Source organism: Saimiri boliviensis, chromosome 12, assembly GCF_048565385.1.
Source record: "Saimiri boliviensis isolate mSaiBol1 chromosome 12, mSaiBol1.pri, whole genome shotgun sequence".
NCBI classification, from domain to species: domain Eukaryota; kingdom Metazoa; phylum Chordata; class Mammalia; order Primates; family Cebidae; genus Saimiri; species Saimiri boliviensis.
In genome coordinates this window covers 58,149,163-58,167,438 of record NC_133460.1, presented here as the reverse complement: position 1 = coordinate 58,167,438, position 18,276 = coordinate 58,149,163, and the positions used below count along the sequence as shown (strand labels likewise).

Here is an 18,276-nt window from a genome sequence, read left to right as displayed (position 1 = left end):
CACGTTTTGCAGGCCGCCGCCGTGTTGGAGGCGAGGCGAGGAAGGGAGCTGGAATAACAAAGGCAAGTTGGGGAGAGCGCAAGGGGGCGCAGCCCTGGCCGGGCTGCGGGGGGAGCCCTGCGCGGCCGGGGCTTCGGAGGCTGCGGGGTCGCGGGCGCGGGGAGCCGGAGGTGGGGAAGGAAGGGAGGGGGGAGAGGGGCGGGGCCGAGGCGTGACGTCAGAGAACAATGACACTGCCGGGGGGCGGGCACCCGGAGGCAGCCGGGGCGGGGGGTCTCCCCCGGGGCCTGGGGCGGGCCGAAGATGTCCTGGCCGGGCCGGAGCCGCTGCCTGGCTGACGAGGCCCCGCAAGGGAGCGGACGTGCTGCACAGACTTGCGGGTCTCCCGGGGCGCTTGGGCGATGATCAGCGCGGACCTTGGGCCAACCGGGGAAGCAGGCCGAAGCACTACCCCCCCAACCCCGTTTTAGAACATCCTTCTGAGGGCTTTGCTGACCTCGGCTTGAACTCCTTCAGAGCCGGAGAGATCACTCCTTCCACCACCGAGGGAGAGAAGGCAAAATGAATTTGCCAGCTTTGAATTCATTCTCAAGGCTCCGCTAGTCTGACAGCCGGTGAACTCAGCCTGGAATTCCTGAGAGCTCAGAAAACTGCTGCTCAGGTCCACCCGGGCGTGGGGGACGGGGTGTGGGGAGCGCAAGCGGCGGGGGAGCGGGGGTGCTATTTTATTTTCCCCGGGGGAAATTCAGCCTCCCTCTGCTATTGGACGCAAAAAAAGGCACTCTTTTTGGGCCTCAGTCTCCTTACCTGTCACACGACATGGACTGGGATCACTGCTGCTCTCCCACACCCCCCTCCCCACCCTCCCCGTAGGTGGCAGCTGAGCATCCCTGGAGAGAGTGGTGATATGAAAGCATTTCCAGACCTCTAGGGACACCAGGGAATCATGATCCCAGCACATTCCTGTGGGAGGGAGCCCCTCCTCCTCAGCCTGTGTGTGGCCCAAGTTCACAGGTAGGTCCACCAGGGCCACCTGAGAAACCTCTGAAGGTAGGAATTCAGCTTGCAGAATGGAGGCTGGAGATATAGCTGTCCCACTCCCCACAATCCACAGCATTGCAGCAGTCATACAGACACCCCATACCCAGAACCAAAAATCCCAAGAGAGTTTCTGGGTGTTTAAGGACTTGGGATACGAGCATGCAGCCCAGCTAAAAACTAGACCAGTTCTTGTTGCCTTAATGACCACCTAGGTCTGGACGCTCAGCCCTCTCAACCTTTCTGTCTAGATTCCTCAGTAAGTACCCAGGGCCTGCCCACTTCCAGGAATTGGGGAATGCAGATGACCAGGGAGGTGACTACTCATGTTCAAAGTCTCTTGACCAGAAGCTCCACACCCCCCACCCCACATCCCAGCCCCCTACTCTCCCACTAGTAATTACATCTGGAACCCAGGAAGTGGTTGCAGAGGGCAGAGGAGCCAAGTAGGCTCAGCTTACTAGCATGGAACCAGGGATCATTTCAGCTGTCCCCTTCTGTGCAAGCATGGTGGCAAGTCAGAAACCCACCAGGGCCCTGGGTCTGCCCTAGGCTCCCGTCCTTGGGTCTCTGAGGCCCTTACTCTCTTTGTTCATCTTCCAGGAAGATGATGGGGGCAGACTGGATACCTCTGGGGTCTTGGAAGAAACTATGACTTATTTATTGCCTACTGTGTGCCGAGTACTGTGATGGGGCCACCTAGGTATTGAGAATTCAGTTCGCTTATTGAATTTGCACATTGTCTTAAGTTAGATGCTGCTACCATCCTCTTTTCAGAAGAAACTGTGAATGGCTTCCCCAACACTGGTCAGGATGGGAACTCGGGCCCCCATTAACAGAGTTCCTTGTTGTCCTCGTAGCCCTGGCTCTGTGTCTTCATCCATAGACTGTGTGGCCCTAAGAAAAATGCTTTCCCCCTCTGAGCCCCTGTAAGGTCCATGGTGCCATCAGGCCTCACTGGGAAGGAACTGTGTGTCCAAAACCCTCACCCCAAGAGCCTTTGCCTCACTGGGCCTGGAGATCTGCTGGTGAGACAGGGAGGACAGTGCCATCACTTCCCAATGGCCCGGAGTGGAAGATGCATCCTGCTCAGCCCCTGCAGACCCAGAGGTCACCTGGCTCCACTAGGAGGGCACAGGCGGCGTGGGGCAGCTGGCCTGTGCCTACCTTCAGAACAGACTCAAGTGCTGTTAATTTCACTGCCCTGTGGGAGCTACCAGCAGATTGTGGAGAGGACAATTGCTGGGCCCTGGGCCAACGTTTCAGGAGGCAGAAAATCTGGGGGCCAGCAGGATGGTGGGGGTTAGAGGCTCGAGGTCCCTGAAGGAAGCAAAAGACCTGTGTAGGTCTTTCAGGGAAGAAGAGGAGTTGGCACTGCGCGGGGCCTCCTAGCGTGAGCTGGGGTAGGGACAGGTACACAGCAGGGATTCCTACTTATCCAGGAGCTGCCTTCTCTGTTCCCACTCTCCATCCCTCACTTCTGGAACTTAAGGGAGCCAGGGAACATCTAAAATCGATACTAGAGAGGTGGGAAGAAAATCACATTTATTGAGTACTTATTGTGCGCCAGGCACTTTGGAAACATTCGTTGTATCCTCTCCGCAAGCCAGGTGTCATTCCCTACTAAGGGAAGAGGCTCAGAGAAGTTAAGTCACCTGCTCAAGATCTCACAGCTGGCTGGGCATAGCGGGTCACACCTGTAATCTCAGGACTTTAGGAGGCCAAGGGGGGCAGATCACTTGAGCTCAGGAGTTTGAGACCAGCCTGGGCAACATAGCAAGACCTTGTCTCTACAAAAAAAACACAAAAAATTAACCAGGCATGGTGGCACATGCCTATAGTCCCAGCTACCTGGGGGGCTACGGTCAGAGGATCACTGGATCCTAGGAGGCTGAGGCTGCAGTGAGCCATGATTGTGCCACTGCACTCCAGACAGGGCAACAGAGCATGACCCTGCATCAAAAAAACCAAAACAAAACGATAAAGATCTCAGAGCTACTGAGTGGGTGGAGCCAAGATTGGGCTCCGGGTCTGGGCTGGGCCTTGAGGTTAAGAATAGGGACTGGCCCTCATTCTCACTGCCAGGTTATGGTGCAGATAAGGTGACCTACCAGGTACTTTGGGGTGGAGTAAAGACTCACCTACTTGCCAGGGAATGACCGGGGCTCCTCTTATGGCAGTGAGGTAATGGGGTTTACATTGTCTTCACCCCTTGGTGGATACAGGAAGCATTTGGCCCGGGGCCCTATGCCTCTATGAGGTGGGTGGTTGAGTCAAGCAGGGAAGATCTAAGTCCTTCAGCAAATTAGGCTCTCCTACTCTGCCTCCCCCTCATTTTCCAATCAGATGGCCCCTCCAATCTCTGAGCCCGCACCTTCCCATCCTCCAAGGCCTTCCCTCAAGCAAGATGCCCTCTGACTTTCCACCATGGAGCTCTGCCCTAGGGTTCGAGACCCAGCTCAGGCACCACCCCCTTCTTCAGGTGGGAGGCACACACCTGCCTCAGGAGCTGGGACACCTATGTGCTCAGCCTGGCATGGCCTGATTTGCTGTGTGGGGTGAGCACATCACAGACCCTTCCTGTGCCTGTTCCCTGTCTGCCGAGTGAGAGAGTGTGGGATATCCAGCAGCACTTCTGTCTCTGCTTTTTCTAAGAGTCTGTGGGTCTGAGCCTTTAACCCTTGGACTGAGCTACAGTTAACTTGAGGGTTTGACGGGGGCCCCGCTTTAGGGAGGACTTTCAGAGGAGGCCATTTAGTGGAGTAGGGATAAGAAATACACGGAGAGAGCTGCTCAGAACTGTGACTGTCTAGGACTGTGAGTAGGTAATGACCCTAACATCTCCCTTCATGGGGCACCTCTCACTCTCTGAGCCTCACAACATTCCTTTTGTGGGTGACTAAGCTGAGTCCCAAAAGGAGGTCGTGGCTTTCCCAGGGCTGCACCACTGGGAAGTACCAGAGCTGGAACAAGAGCCAGGTCTCAGCGAGGCATGGCGGCACATGCATGTAGTCCCAGCAACTCCTAGGGGCAAGAGGGGCTGCAGATAAGAGCCAGGTCTCCTCATCCAGTGTCCCCTCACCTGCGTCAGCACCCCTCCAAAGGAGCCACTACATGCAGAAACTGACGAGGGAGTCTGAGACAAGCAACCTGAGAAGGACCACGCCTCCCACCTCCTTTCTGACAGCTCCTTAACCCTGAGAGGGGTGGCGGAAGATCTCAGATTCTCAGCATCTCCCCTCCTGGCTACGCAGTCCTCCGGCCTCAAGACTCATGCTTCCTTTTTCTCACCTAATCCTGTAGCCATGCTGGGTGACTTCCAGAATTGCCAGCATTACGGACATACTCTCACCTCTGTGCTGTTGTTGATGCTCTTCCTACCTCCCAGACACACCCCTCCCAGTTGCCAAGGCCGCATCTACAACCACCTGCTTGGAAGCCTACCCTGATACCTCCACCAGATGTGCCATCTTCCTTGTCTCAGCCCCAATATGCTGCTGGCCCAGCCTCCATCATCGGTATCACCATGGCAATTGCTTGTGAAGTTCCTGCTATGTGCCAGGCACTGAGGAGCTCATATACATGAACTCCTCCCATCCTCTGAGCTGAGTATTAGTATTCTCGTTTTACAGATGAGGAAACGGAGGCACAGGGAGTTTCCTAATGTGACACCTCACAGGCTAGGGAGGTTATGTGTTACATATCCCTCTTCTGTCAGGGCTGCAGGTCATAGGATGGCTCAGTGCTACATCCCATCACCCAGTGCAGCGCCCTGGGGGCTGACAGGCCATCAAGAGCAGGGGAGGTATCCATGCACACAGTTTGACCAGAACCAGCCCTCCGGGGGCTCACAGGCTCTCGGGAACAACTGCCCACACCAAATGCCACTCTTTAAGAGTTCAGGGGAAGAAGAGGAGTTGGCATTGAGCGGGGCCTGGCAGGTAAGCTCTACTGGGGCTGTAGGAAAGCCAGAGTGGGACATGGACCTGCCCAAGGTCACACAGAAAGTATAGGACAGCAGCAGGGCTGGGACCTGGAGCTCCCAGTGTGACGTGCCTTCTTGCACCTTGCAGCCAGCTGTGGGGCCCCTTCGATTGTGCTATTTTCAAGGACACACGGTCCCAGACGCCTCCACGATGCTGAGCTGTTCAATGAGTGGCTCTGGTTCTTCTCCCCCTCTATTAAAATGGAAAAAAAAAAAAAAAAAAAAAAAAAAGAAGAAAGAAAGAAATCCAAGCATTGTTCCTGACTGCAGCTGGTGCCAACCAGAATCCCGCTGAACAGAATGGAGCCGAGAGCCCGGCTGCCCAGGGGCCTGGCTGCTGACACAGGGCCTTTCTATTTTGCTTTCCACTGGGGGCCCAGGCTGACAGTACAGCCCCTCCACGGACACCCCCTCCACCTGCCTCCCCGGCCCTGGCTCTGAGCCTCCTGCTGCCTTCACCCTTTTTGCAAAAATCAGATGCCACTTGGGAGGGCTGGAGGAGCACCCCCACCCCCTGCTTTCCTTCTTCATCCACTCACAGCCTGGGATACGCTGGGCCTCCCTCCGTCCCTCCCTCCCTGTCCCCCTACCCTTCCAGGAGGGGACTTGGGATGTTTGTCCGGGAGAATGGCACAAATCCCTCTTCCAAAATCGTTTGAAACACTGGTCCGATTCAAAGACATGAGGATTTTCCACCCCACCCCCACCTGACTTCGCAGGTGCCAGTCCTCAGCTCACACATTAAGGCCTCTTGCAATAGTGAAGGCCTAGGGGGAAAGGGAAAGGTGATGAACAGCTCTGCAGAGACAAAAACAGTCGTTTAAATCACTGGTTTGCCTTCTCCCTTTGGTCTTAGGAGGAAAAAGGACTCCTCCAGCTCTCCCTTGCCATTTTCATTTCATCCCGGCTCCCCGCCCCTTTTATGAGTTGTCTGGTACTCAGACCCGGTCTCCCCAGGCTATGGGCGGGTTTGATCCATATTACCCCAAGCAGCAGTTCTAAGAGGGCAGCAGCCTGGCCACTGTCCAGTGTCCATCAGGGACCCTCGGGTTGGTGCTGCCACCAGAGCCAACTCTCCTGTCCCCCCTTCCTCCTGGGGACACAGCTCTTTAGTTTGTTAAAAGCACTTGACATCTCACGTGAGTGCCACAGCAGCCTCCAGAGGCAGGCGGGGATTGCTAGCCCACCTTGTAGAAGAATAAACCAAGGGTTCAAGAGGCATAGTGGTTTGGCCAAGGTTAAATGAGGTGACAGAGTTGGGATGTGAACCCTGGTCTCTTGATTCCAAATCGCTAAGCCGGAGTGAGGACTAAGGCAGTGATGGTGTCAGAGGATGACATTCCCAGCCCCCACCACCCTCCACCCGACCAAATACTGCCAGGAGACAGGATTTCAGACACATCAATTCCTTTAAGAAATATTTATTAAATACTTGCTATATGCCAGTATAGCAACAGTGAACAAAACAGATTTGGTCCACGCTGCCACAGAGCTTGTATTCTGAGACAGACACCAGACTGTGCAGAAAGATACCCCGCTTCCTAGTTGCCCCGCCCATATGTCCTAGAAGGAACCATGAGTTGGGCAGCCAGACATAAGTTCTAGTCCTAGCATTGCCCCTCTCTGTGTCACCTGGGAAACCTAAGCATGTGTCCCTCACACATTTTCTCAGGTCTCTGCCCTACTCCCGGTCTCTGGGTCTAGTGGTTCATGATTTCCTGGTATGAATAATTACCCTGATTTAGTTTTTTTTTTTACTTAAACCCTGCTTTTCACAGGCTCTCAGAACCAGAACGGGGCTTCTGAGATCATTTGCTCTGAGCCCTTCACTAAGAAAGAACTCCTTAGCCTCACTCCTGCCAGGAGACTGTCTTTGCTTGCACCCTTCCAGGACAGGCTGCTTGCTCCCTCACAGAGCAGACCTCTGCCGGTGGTGTGCTGGTAAATGTTTAACATCTGACTCCCCAAAGTGGGGAGAACCTGGTTTGTAGTATTTGCCGATGTCCACGGTGTAAATACTCCCACCGTGGCCAGTTTCAAGCTGCCGACCAGAGCCAGCTGGCACAGCTGGTTGGTTCCATCAACCAGCTCACATAGTTCCTGAAAATTTAACAATCGGCCCTTGTGAGCCATGTGAACAGGCTCCAACACACCATTGCCCCTGCCCAGCCGAGAAGTCCTGTCCAGCTTTACTCATTGGGAAGTTCTTTCTGAGCAAAATATCTGATTGTCAGGAACTCTGGCCTGAAAGTCCTGAGCTGCTTCTCTGGGGTATCACAGGACAACAGGGACCCCATGAAGCCCTTCTGTAATTGGTGGCAGCTCTTGACTCTGTCTTCCTGTGAGAGGGACAAGTTCCTGGGCCAAGTGGGGTCAGAGTATAACCACCCTCCCATTCTGCCTTTCTCTCTCCCTCCTCACCTCCCTTCCTTCCTCCCTTTCTTTTACAGATATTTCCTGGGCCCCTATGACATGTCAGACACAGCGCTAGATACTGTGGATTCAGCGACCTGGGTCTTAACTTGCACAGAGATGCCGCCCACTTTGGGAAGCCTGTCCTGGCCCCTACCCCAGCCCCTCCTGCCGTGGGCAGGCTCCTGCCCTCCCAGAGCTTTTCGCCTTTATCACCGCTGTTTGGCAGTTATCACTTTCTACCTGGGATTGCAGCTATTTGTGTACACGGCTTATCTCCCTGCCAGACTGAGAGGCAACTCGGACCTGTTGAAAGAGGCTGGACTTTGGAGCCGCATGACCTGACCCTCAATCCCAGCCCTGCTACTCAGAGCTGTGAGCCCTGGGGGAGCTCCCACCACCTTTGGGAGCCTTAGTTTCCTTATCTGTAAAGTGGGGATGGTAATAACTACTTCCAGTGTGTTTTTGAGCCATAAACAGGATTAGAAATGTCAATCCCATTTCCTGTTCCTGTCTGGACTCCCATCCTCCTGGGGACAGAGATTGTGTCCAATACTTCTCTGTAGTCTCCTGGTAATAATAACGTAACAATAACAATTGGAAACACTTATACAGCAATACCATATATAAGATATTGTTTTAAGAGCTTACGTACGTTAGCCGGGCGCGGTGGCTCAGGTCTGTAATCCCAGCACTTTGGGAGGCTGAAGCAGGTGGATCATGAGGTCAGGAGTTCAGGACCAACCTGGCCAACATAGTGAGATCCCGTCTCTACTAAAAATACCAAAAAAAAAAAAAAAAAAAAAAATAGCTAGGCATGATGGCAGGCACCTGTAATCCCAGCTACTCAGAAGGCTGAGGCAGAAGAATCGATTAAACACAGGAGGTGCAGGTTGCAGTGAACCGAGTTCGCACCATTGCACTCCAGCCCGGGCAACAGGGTGAGACTCTGTCTTTAAAAAATAAAATAAGAGCTTACTATGTTAACTCATTGATTTTCACAGCATTGTGGCATTGGAACTATTATTCCCATTAATAGATGAGCAATCTGAGGCACAGAGGGCTTAAATAACAAGCCCAAGGTCACATAGCTAGTGAGTGAGAGAGCTGAGATTTGACTCCAAGAAAATCCACCCTGGAACCTTAGCTATTGAATAGCATGAGGGCTTCTGGTGGCTTCTGGAGTGGCATGTGGGTGCCCGTGGTTCACTGCAGTCTTTGGGCATCCTTGTTCTGGCCAGCAGGGTCGGCGTAGAGTGACACAAGGAGGACCCTGGTCTGCGTTCTAGGACATCCTAACAGGTAAGTGGTTAGTGCTGAAGAGAGGAGTGTTTCTGGGTACCAGGAGGCCAGGGGACTAGGAGGCCACAGAGGAGGCTTTACAGAAGAGGTGGCACTTGCCACCAAATGAGGTTGGGAGGCAGAGCAAACAGGTGGACCAAAGTGGTATACATGGGAGAGGTATATTAGGGGTTCCTCTAGGTGTTAGACTAGACATTTTCCCCAGTTCTGGTGGGTGGGATGGAGCAGAGACTGTGAACTTCTGGAGGGCATGTTGGTGGCCCAGTCTGTGATTCAGTAGGGAATGGAGGACACTTTCAGAGGCTTTGAGAGCCAGTGCAGGCCCAGGAGAGCTGAAAGTCAGCTGTGCTGTCCTTGGGGCCAGATTGGCGTTTTGCTTCTCTGCAAGCTACTCTGAGATTCCAAAATCCTGGATTCCTGAATCCAGCTCTGCAAGTCCCATCCCTCCATTTCTCCAAGCCTCAGTTTTCCCAGTTCAGAATGGGCATAAAGGGTGGACTTTGCATGCTGATTAAAGGATGAGACCAGGCAGTGTGGGGCTCAGCCTGACACTCCTGGGGCAGGAGGTGGGGGAAAGGTACTGGGGGGAGGGAGAGTGGGAACTGGGAGGGGAGGGGCGATGGGAGGAGCCCTGTATGCTCAGTCCATGAATCCGGGTCTGCCAAGCTGGCCCTGGTTGGGATTCTTCCGGCACCACATACTCCGTTTACCCTGCATGGTCCAAGGCTGCCAGACTCTGCTGCCTCAGTCTTATTCCTGGGCTTCTGCAAGGATGGTTCTGGGTTAGACCCTGTTCCTCCTGCCAACCCGGTTGAGCCCAACCGTGTCCCTTGGAGAGCATTCTTCATGTTCCCAGGGCTGCTTTAAATGCTTCCCTCATACTAACTCATTCAGTCCTCACTGCCACACTGTGAATACCCTCACTTCACATAAGGAAACTGAGGCACAGAGAGGGTAAGCCAGGCGTCCCACAGTTTCTGCGGCAGGGAAGGTCTAAGGGATGGAGATAGCCCATGGGGCCAGGAAGGAGGGCCCAAGGGATGGGCCTCTGAACCTCCTTCTCACCCTTTCTGCACGAGAAACATGACCAGGCTGAGTCGTCCCCCTCACACTTTTCTGTTGTGCTCGTCTCAAGGTTCTCAGGTAGTTGCAGGACCACACCTGACATCCCTCATTGCCATGCAGGCGCCTACGTGTTCACACACTCAACACCATAGCCTCCCGGCATCTCATAGGCAAAGGCTCACTCTTGCACACACAACCATCAATTCAGAGACACAAACGCATGAGCAGGCACCACAACCACCCTGCCACAGATGCACACATGTGTGCATGTGGGCTTTGGGCCTCAGACTGACAATCAAGCACCTACAAGTCCCATCCCCAGAATGGCAGATACACACACACACGTCCGCACGGGCTCCAGTGTGCCTGACATGACATGGTGGGGTCTGTGGACTTACACTGCACCCCCTGGACCCATGTCCAGGCTCCAGCCTCTGCAGATGGCCCTCCTGCCCAGGCGCCTCCATCCCTGTCCCTTCAAGACCACGGCTCTGGAATGTGTGCACAGTGGACCCACTTCTCACAACAGGTTCCTGCCCTGCCTTCTTCTGTAAGAACTGGGCCTCAGGTGTGTGGTAGGGGATTGGGGTAAAAGGTGACCCTTCCTCCAACCCTGGCAGGCCCCCTGGGCTGCAGAAGTGACAGCAGGGAAAGGAGAATGAATTAATCCTGGCCTCGCTCCTTGGATTCACTGTAATGCGAATTTTCTCCGCCTTTGATTCATCTCCCCAGCCCTGGTGCCCTAACTCTGAGCAGGAGCAGGTGCTGGGTCTGGCCTGAGACTAGGGGCTGCCATGGTGAGGCCTGGGGCATATCTCTCCATGTGGCAGACTGGGGTTTCGTCCTTGGGCGGGGCTTGGGGGATTATAGCCCTGGTTACCGACCTGGTGTGGGCAACATACTCTCCTTCACCAGACCCATTGTCTTTCTCCCTGACTGATGCTCTCCTCTCCAAAGGGGGCTCTGCTCTTCCCATTTTGCACAGGAGCAGAGAGGCCCAGGATTGAAAGGTCTCTGGAGGCTTCTGGCCACTAAGAGGTGGAGCCAGGCTGGGAGCACATCTTCCAGAACACCTCCAACCCCACTCTGTTTCCATGGAGGGTCTTTGCTTGTTCTGGTAACTGTTTTGAAACCAGCATCTGTGGAGTATTCATGACATGGCAGGGACTCTGCCTTAACATGTATCGCCTCATGCAGTCCTCAGCAATGCTGTGAAGAGTCCCACTTTACAGGTGGGGAAAGTGCCCTGTGTAACTATGCAGTGAGTGGCGAAGTCTGACCAAATCCAGGTCACAGGTGGCCAAAGTCCTCACTGTAGGGGGTGACACTGAGACCCGGGCAGGGGAAGGACATGCCTAATCCCACGCAGGGAGGGAATTAGCTGGACATGCATCCCCTACCTTCCTCTACACTCCGTCTTGTTCCAGAATTGACTGGACTCTTCTGTGGATCCAGTGGAGCTGGGACAAGAGGCCAGGCCCTGCCACTACCCCAGAGCAGGGGTGCAGCACCTATGACAATGCCAAGCTCAGGTCACCGCCCTGCGGCGGCTCAGCCAACTGGGCCTCAAACAGCTCCATAAACTTGAACATAAGCACAATAAGTTTTTTATTACATTATATTTCATACATATAAAAGACTATTTGTAAGCCAGCCTCCGCCTCCTAGGTTCAAGCAATTATCTGCTTCAGCCTCCCAAGTAGTGGAATTACAGGCACCCGCCACCATGCCTGGCTAATTTGTTTTGCGTTTTTAGTAGAGACAGGGTTTCACCATCTTGGCCAGGCTTGTCTTGAACTCCTGACCTCATGATCCACCTGTCTGTCTCCCAAAGTGCTGGGACTACAGGCATGAATCGCGCCTGGCCTCTCCCTGCCTCTTTTTAACAGAAAGTTTTAGCACCTGTGTGGGGACGTCTTCACTCACTGCACTTCTTTATTTTATTTTAAGACATGGGGTCTCACTTCGTCACTTATTCCAGAGTGCAGTGATACGATCATGGCTCACTACAGCCTTGATCTCATGACTCAAGTGATCCTCTCACCTCAGCCTCCCTAATAGCTGGGACTGCAGGTGTGTGCCACCATGCCCAGCTAATTTTCAAAATTTTAATGCAGAGACGGGGTCTTGCTATGTTGCCCAGGGTGGCCTTGAACTCCTGGCCTCAAACCATGCTCACGTCTCAGTCTCCCAAAGTGCTGGGATTACAAGTGTGAGCCACCCACATCCAGCTGCTAACTGCACTTTTGAGATGTTTCATTCTATTCTGTATTCCCAATTATTCATTCCCAGGGGAAGTCCATTCTTTAAAGGGATACAGAGAAAACTTGAAGGAGCAACTTGTACCCCATGCACTTCTTCCCTTCAGTGCTGTGGGTGCTTTGTTTGGTTCCCTCATTCTAGTGAGTCCTTTGAAACAGGACACTTCTTCCTGGTGCAGCCAGCAGAAAGAGGGTGGGGCTTTCCGGCAGCTGGGCATTCTCTGAACATGGCATGCTGCCATGCATTTGCATAAGCCATTCCTCCACCTGGAGTTCCCTTCCCCTACACCAGGCGTCCCCAAACTTTTTACACAGGGGGCCAGTTCACTGTCCCTCAGACCATTGGAGGGCCACCACATACTGTGCTCCTTTCACTGACCACCAATGAAAGAGGTGCCCCTTCCTGAAGTGCGGCGGGGGGGCAGGATGAATGGCCTCAGGGGGCCGCATGCGGCCCGCGGGCCGTAGTTTGGGGACGCCTGCCCTAGACCATCGTGGAAACCCAGCTCCTTCTTCCAGGTCCAACTCCCGAGGTTTTGTTCTGGAGACCCTTTTCCTCTCACCCCCAGCAGAGCTGGAGCTGTCTTCTTCTCTCCCGACAGAGTTTTGGACGTTCTTCTATCAGCCCTTTTCCCAGGCCAGGAAGAAGAGCTTTGATCCCGGATCCCTGGCACAGCTTGGTATCAGACCTGGAGGAGAAGCTCCCAGAGTGACCAAGATAGAATCTGCATGCGGGTGACAGCAGATGGACATCCCTGTGAAACCCCGTGGACCTGAACCTCCAAGGTCTAAGCTTGCTCCAAGGCCTATGTGGACTGGGGATTTGGAGTTAAGTCTGTAGGGAGACTGCCTGGGGCTTGTGGCTGTTTACCTGTCTGCTGTTCAGGCAGATGATCAAGCCAGTGGGTGTGCCTGAAGGTGGGCGTGGTTGCAGGAGTGCACATGTTCATACACGTGCTTACACACACGTGTGTGTATATATGAGTGCCAAGGCCATGGGCCTTGCCAAGCATGCGGGGCCATTGCCTTTTCCTGCTTTTAATCCCCCTCCTGGACAGATCTGTGTTCTCTCTGAACATGAGAGCAGTGCACAGGGCAGCGGGCCCCTGAGGGGACAGGAATGACTGAGCACTCACACAGTGTCTTCCTGTCCTGGTCCCCCTGCACAGGAGCTCCCAAGGCCAGGCATCCCTGCCTCTCCTTCCCAGAGAAGGACTTTGAGGTCCCGAGGCCTGAGATGGGCACCTGTTAAGTCAACAGTGGGGAGGGGACAATGAGACCAGCAGTCCGGTGCTCAATTCCCCATCTCAAGTGACAGGAACTACCCAGAATCCTCTCCTGCACGTTCCTTTCCCCTATTGGAAACCACACTTTGTGGGGGGGGGGTTCCCTGGGCACCCCGTAAGGGTGCCACAGCTGTTAGCAGCAACAGGGATTAAGGGCAGCTCTGAGCTGGGTTAGACTGGACAGTGTGGGACAGCACCACCCCAAGTCTGAACTGGGGACTGGCCACCCTTCCCCCAACACACCACACACACACACACACACACACACACACACGCATGCACACGTGCACATATCCACAGACATCCACACATTGCCAGAGAGGTTACCGGAGTTGCCTAAGGATGTCCAGGCCAAGTGCTGGTCCTCTGCCTCCCAAACCCAATTTGTTCCTTTAACTCAGGCTTCCCTAGAAGGGGACCTATGGCTGCCAGCTTTCCCGTCTATTTTTGCTCTTCCCATCCCACCCCCAGTCTGAGAATTAGGACCCTGGTAGCTGAGGAGGATGATATTAGGCAGGAAGGATCACGTGCTCCCTTCTGTGCCACTATTGGCCCACCCTTAAGGTGGTAGGGTGACATGGAGTTTTGGCCAGCATGAATATGGGGGCTGGAGAATCCCTGTTTTCCTTGCCCGGCACCCAAATGCAACCTGGAAGACCCTGAGTGAAGGCCTCTTTCTGGAAAGAGGATGGCATTATGGCGTGGCAATTAGAATCTTTGGCTGTGGGTGCTCATCTGGAGGAAGCTTCATCTGGCTAAATCTTAACCCCTAACCCAGGCATCCCCAAACTTTTTACACAGGGGGCCAGTTCACTGTCCCTCAGACCGTTGGAGGGCCACCACATACTGTGCTCCTCTCACTGACCACCAATGAAAGAGGTGCCCCTTCCTGAAGTGCGGCAGGGGGCCGGATAAATGGCCTCAGGGGGCCGCATGCGGCCCGCGGGCCGTAGTTTGGGGATGCCTGCCCTAATCTGTCCAGAGAGGATGAACATAATTCACGGTGTTTGGAGAGAGTGGCACTTGTTCAGATCAGGGCCCAGGAAATGGCAGTTGGGGTGGTCAGTGCTTATTTTTGTAAGCAAGAATGTGTGGCCAAGCCATGTTGTGTCCAAAACACCTGCACCCACAGGATTTGGGCTTGCCTTGTGGCCCCAGGAGAACCTAAGTTCCAGTCCTGACCTTGCCTCACCAGCTGGGTGGCCTTGGGCATGTCCCTGGCCGCCTCTGGCTGCAACAGCCTCAGCCCCAAACGAGCACACCAATCCCAGGGTCACACAGAGGACATTGACCAATGAGACATCAGAAGGGTCTTCCCTTTTGGGGATGCTGGAGGAAGGAACTGGTACCTACCTACTGACTCTCAGTAGGAGGGACACTGTCCTTACGGTCTGACTCAGATCTTGAGTTCCAGCCTCCAGTCAGGCTGAGAGGCACACATCCCCGACACAGGGGAGACCTGCACTCCTTTGGGGACCCTATCCTGAGCCCTGCCCCTGCCCCTGCTCAGTAGGCCCCAGCAGCCAGGTTGGAGAGCTCTCACTCAGGGAGTCTGAGACCCCTTTGAAGCTGGGAAGTTTGAACTGGAGGGGCAAAGGCGGCCTGCATTCAAAGCATCTCCCCTGGCCCTAATTACCCTTCTTCACCCATAGGTGGAATTTCCACTCAAAGAGCTAAGAAAGGCGCCCGTGCCGCCGCCAGGGACTGGGTTTCCCAGGCGCCTTTGTGGAGCAGCCGCCAGTACGGCAGTGGCACACAGCTTGGGTTTCCGATTTTAATGATTTCCTGAATTCATTCCGTTTCCTACCTCAGGGAAAGGAGAAGAGGTGATCCTCTTGGAAATTCACATAATTGCTTTTATTTGATTTTTATTAAAATGCATTCAGGAATAATGTGATTGCCCCCTTTATTAGATTGTTCATCAAGCTGGCATGGGGAATCAGCCTAGAAAAACGTGGTGGGCACAGGAGCCAGGTGTGTGATGGGGAGCGGGCACAGCCCCGTGGCGGCCCTGGGGCTTTGCCTCTCACTGGGGGAGTCACGCCTGACTCGGAGCCTCCTGCTGCTCCCTGTCTGGGGAGGTGGGCCTGCTGCAGGGGCGTTGGAAGAAGGAAAGCTGGCAGTGAGCATGGAAGGCTGTGGGCACCTTCTAGATCCCCTCCGCGTCGCTACCCACTCCTCCTCCGTTCTCCTCTGGTCAGCTTTGAGGCCCTGCAGAGGCTGACGTGGAGACCTGTGGTGGTCTGGCCCAGCAGCCCTGAGCTCACACTCCCCGCCACACCCCCAGTTGCCTGCACCTCTAGGATGGCCTTTTTGCCAGTCTTGCTGTCCTCAGGCTCAAGAGGCTCAGCGCGGTTTCCCACGGCCCACCTAATCACACCACTCCCCTGCTCGGGAACTTGGTGGCTTCCTAAGACCTCTTTCTTGCTGGAGACTTTGGCTTTGGGTTCCTTTGCACGTGCTGGAGGGTGAAAAGAACCCAGACCTCTTACACCTGGTTTCAGTGCTTGAATTGCTCCACGTGGTGGGATGCGGGTGAAGTCACCTGGCCTCTCCTAGTCTCAGTTCATTGATTCAACTGATGGGACCACCAAGACCTTCTGTGGGGTCAGCGAGAACATGGGGTACAGGGGGTCTGTAACTCAGGCGGCATGTTCGTGTGTGAGTGAAATCGCACCACGTGACCCTGTGTGGCAGGAGGCTGAAGACGCTTAGCAAATGTGTGGTGAGAAGGCAGGGCAGGTCCAGCCCTGGCCCCAGAAGAGGCCACAGACCGGCTGAGGTGGCCACTGTGACAGGGACAGTTTCATTCCTAGCACCCTGTTTCCATTCTCTGCAGCCCCTCCCCTCCTCCCAGTGCGGGGGTGGAGCTGACTTTCTCTGCAGCTTAGTGAATCTGCCTCTCACCTCCTGGGGGGACTTGCAGTTTCTAGGAGAGGGGCAGAAATGTGTTCGCTGGGCTTCCAGGAAGCGCCTCACCCTCTGAGCTCACCACGTCTCCAGACTGTCCAAGGCATGTCTTAGTACCCCTGAGACACGGTAAAATACACATTTGTTTCCCCCTCCCCCCATCCCATTTCCTGGCACAGTACTCCGAAAATCCTTGGAATCTCCAAAGTGATAAGTATCTTTTTGTATGCTAATGAGTTGATTGCGGGCTGGCAGCCCCTAAGACACTTCAGGATGTAGGTTGGTCACCAGAAAGGCCAAGGATTAGAGGGTTGGGGCTTCCAGCCACCCTCCCCCACCCCCACCCCTGTCTGGGGGTGGGCAGGGAGACGGGCTGAAGGTTGAGTTGATCACCAATGGCCCACGTTTTAATCAATCATGCCTACATAATGACATCTCCATAAAAACACAAAAAGACTGGGTTCCAGGGGCCTCCAGACAGCTGAACATTTGGAGGCACCTGGAGGGTGGTGCTCCCAGAGAGGGCATGGGAGCACCCCTTCCGGACCTTGCCCTCTGGATCTCTTTATCTGGATGTTTATTTGTATCCTTTAAAATATCTTATGTAATAAACTGGTAAACATGTTTCCCTGAGTTCTGTGAGCCTCTCTGGCAAATTAATCAGACTCAAACAGGAGGTTGTAGGAACCCCAAATCATAAACAAACGGTCAGAAGCGTGGGGTTTGTGGTGGGCATCGGAAGTGGGGCTCTGTATTAGGGGACTGAATCCTCACCCCGTGGGGTCTGATGCTCTCTCCAGGTGGATGGCGTTTGAACTGAATTGAATTAGGGGACACCCAGCTGGCGCCTGCTGCAGAACTGATGACTCTGGTGGGCAGAATCCCCACACAACCTTCCTTTAGCAGATGAGGTAACTGAGGCTCAGAAAGGGTAAGTGACTTATTTAGGGCCATCTGGCTAGGATGTGGAGGCTTGAGGACAAGGCTGCTTGGGCACACACAACTAGGATGGGCAGGTGACTCCCAGCCACCAGGGGAGTTGGTGAGATGCTTTGGAGGGCAAGTGAGCAAGTGGGCAGTGCCAGAAGAAGCCACCCTACCCGGGTGTGGGCAGACCCTGGGTATTTGAAGCAGGCCGTCTGCCCCTGCTGGCTAGGCTGCTCAGAGAGTCGTCAGGGAGGCATGGGAGCACAGCCGTCTGTGCTATGAGTGGAGCTGACTTTCACTGTGTCTTCTCGGATCTGCCTCTCACCTTCTGGGGGGATTTGCAGTTTCCAGGAGAGGGACAGAAATGTGTTTGCTGGGTTTCCAGGAAGCGCCTCACCCTCTGAGCTCACCACTTCTCCAGACTGCCCAAGGCATGTCTTATTACCCTGGAGATATGGTGAAAGCCCCCCTGGGGGGCTTTTAGTTTCCAGGAAAAGTGTATCTTTATTTGAAAAAAAAAAAAAATTGTTTGTTGGGTTTTTCTTTTTTATGTGTTTGTTTTGGCGCAAATTGTTTGGCAGTGGACACGGGCAGGGGAATTCAGAAAGTGGAGACAGTGGATTTAGAAATTCGACTGGAGGCCCTGGAGGTCCATTTGGGGCCTGCCACCTGGCCATTGCTCGGCACAGGGCTTGGCGTCCGTGATCCACCACCTAGCCTCCCAGCCTTTGCCCAAGCTGCGGCTTCCCCTGGAATGCAGTTCTCTGCTCCTCTCTGCTGATCAGACCCCTACCCTCAGGTTCAGGCCCTTGGGACCACTCTCTCCAAGTCACCTCCCCTGCCCCAGTGCCTGTATCTGTTCCTGCTCCAGTCCCGATCTCCGGTACCTGGTCATGCAGCCTGCTTGGCCCAGATGTGGCCATGCAGCCTGCTTGGCCCAGATGCAGCCTGGGTTCACCAGGACAGGTTTCTGTCCTGTCCCTCCACTCAGGATCCAAGTCGTCCAGGAAGGCAGGTCCGACCCTCAGTCCTAGAGGGGGCCGAGCAGTGAGCTGGCAAAGACCTCCAGAGGCTCCTCCAGGAAGTCTTG

The 18,276-nt window shown here is 54.4% G+C and overlaps 1 long non-coding RNA gene across 3 annotated transcripts; it reads left to right on the top strand.

The window, feature by feature from the left end:
• Positions 1 to 215: 215 nt before the first annotated feature.
• Positions 216 to 16,636, top strand: LOC141580602 (uncharacterized). Of its 3 annotated transcripts, none has more exons than XR_012512855.1 (4): positions 216 to 661; positions 874 to 8,737; positions 10,227 to 10,352; positions 12,666 to 16,636. It is a non-coding gene; the product is annotated as an uncharacterized LOC141580602 (long non-coding RNA). The 3 variants fall into 3 exon arrangements; XR_012512856.1 differs by having other exon boundaries at positions 10,227 to 12,849; positions 15,002 to 16,636; XR_012512854.1 differs by having other exon boundaries at positions 10,227 to 16,636.
• The last annotated feature ends 1,640 nt before the right edge of the window (positions 16,637 to 18,276 follow it).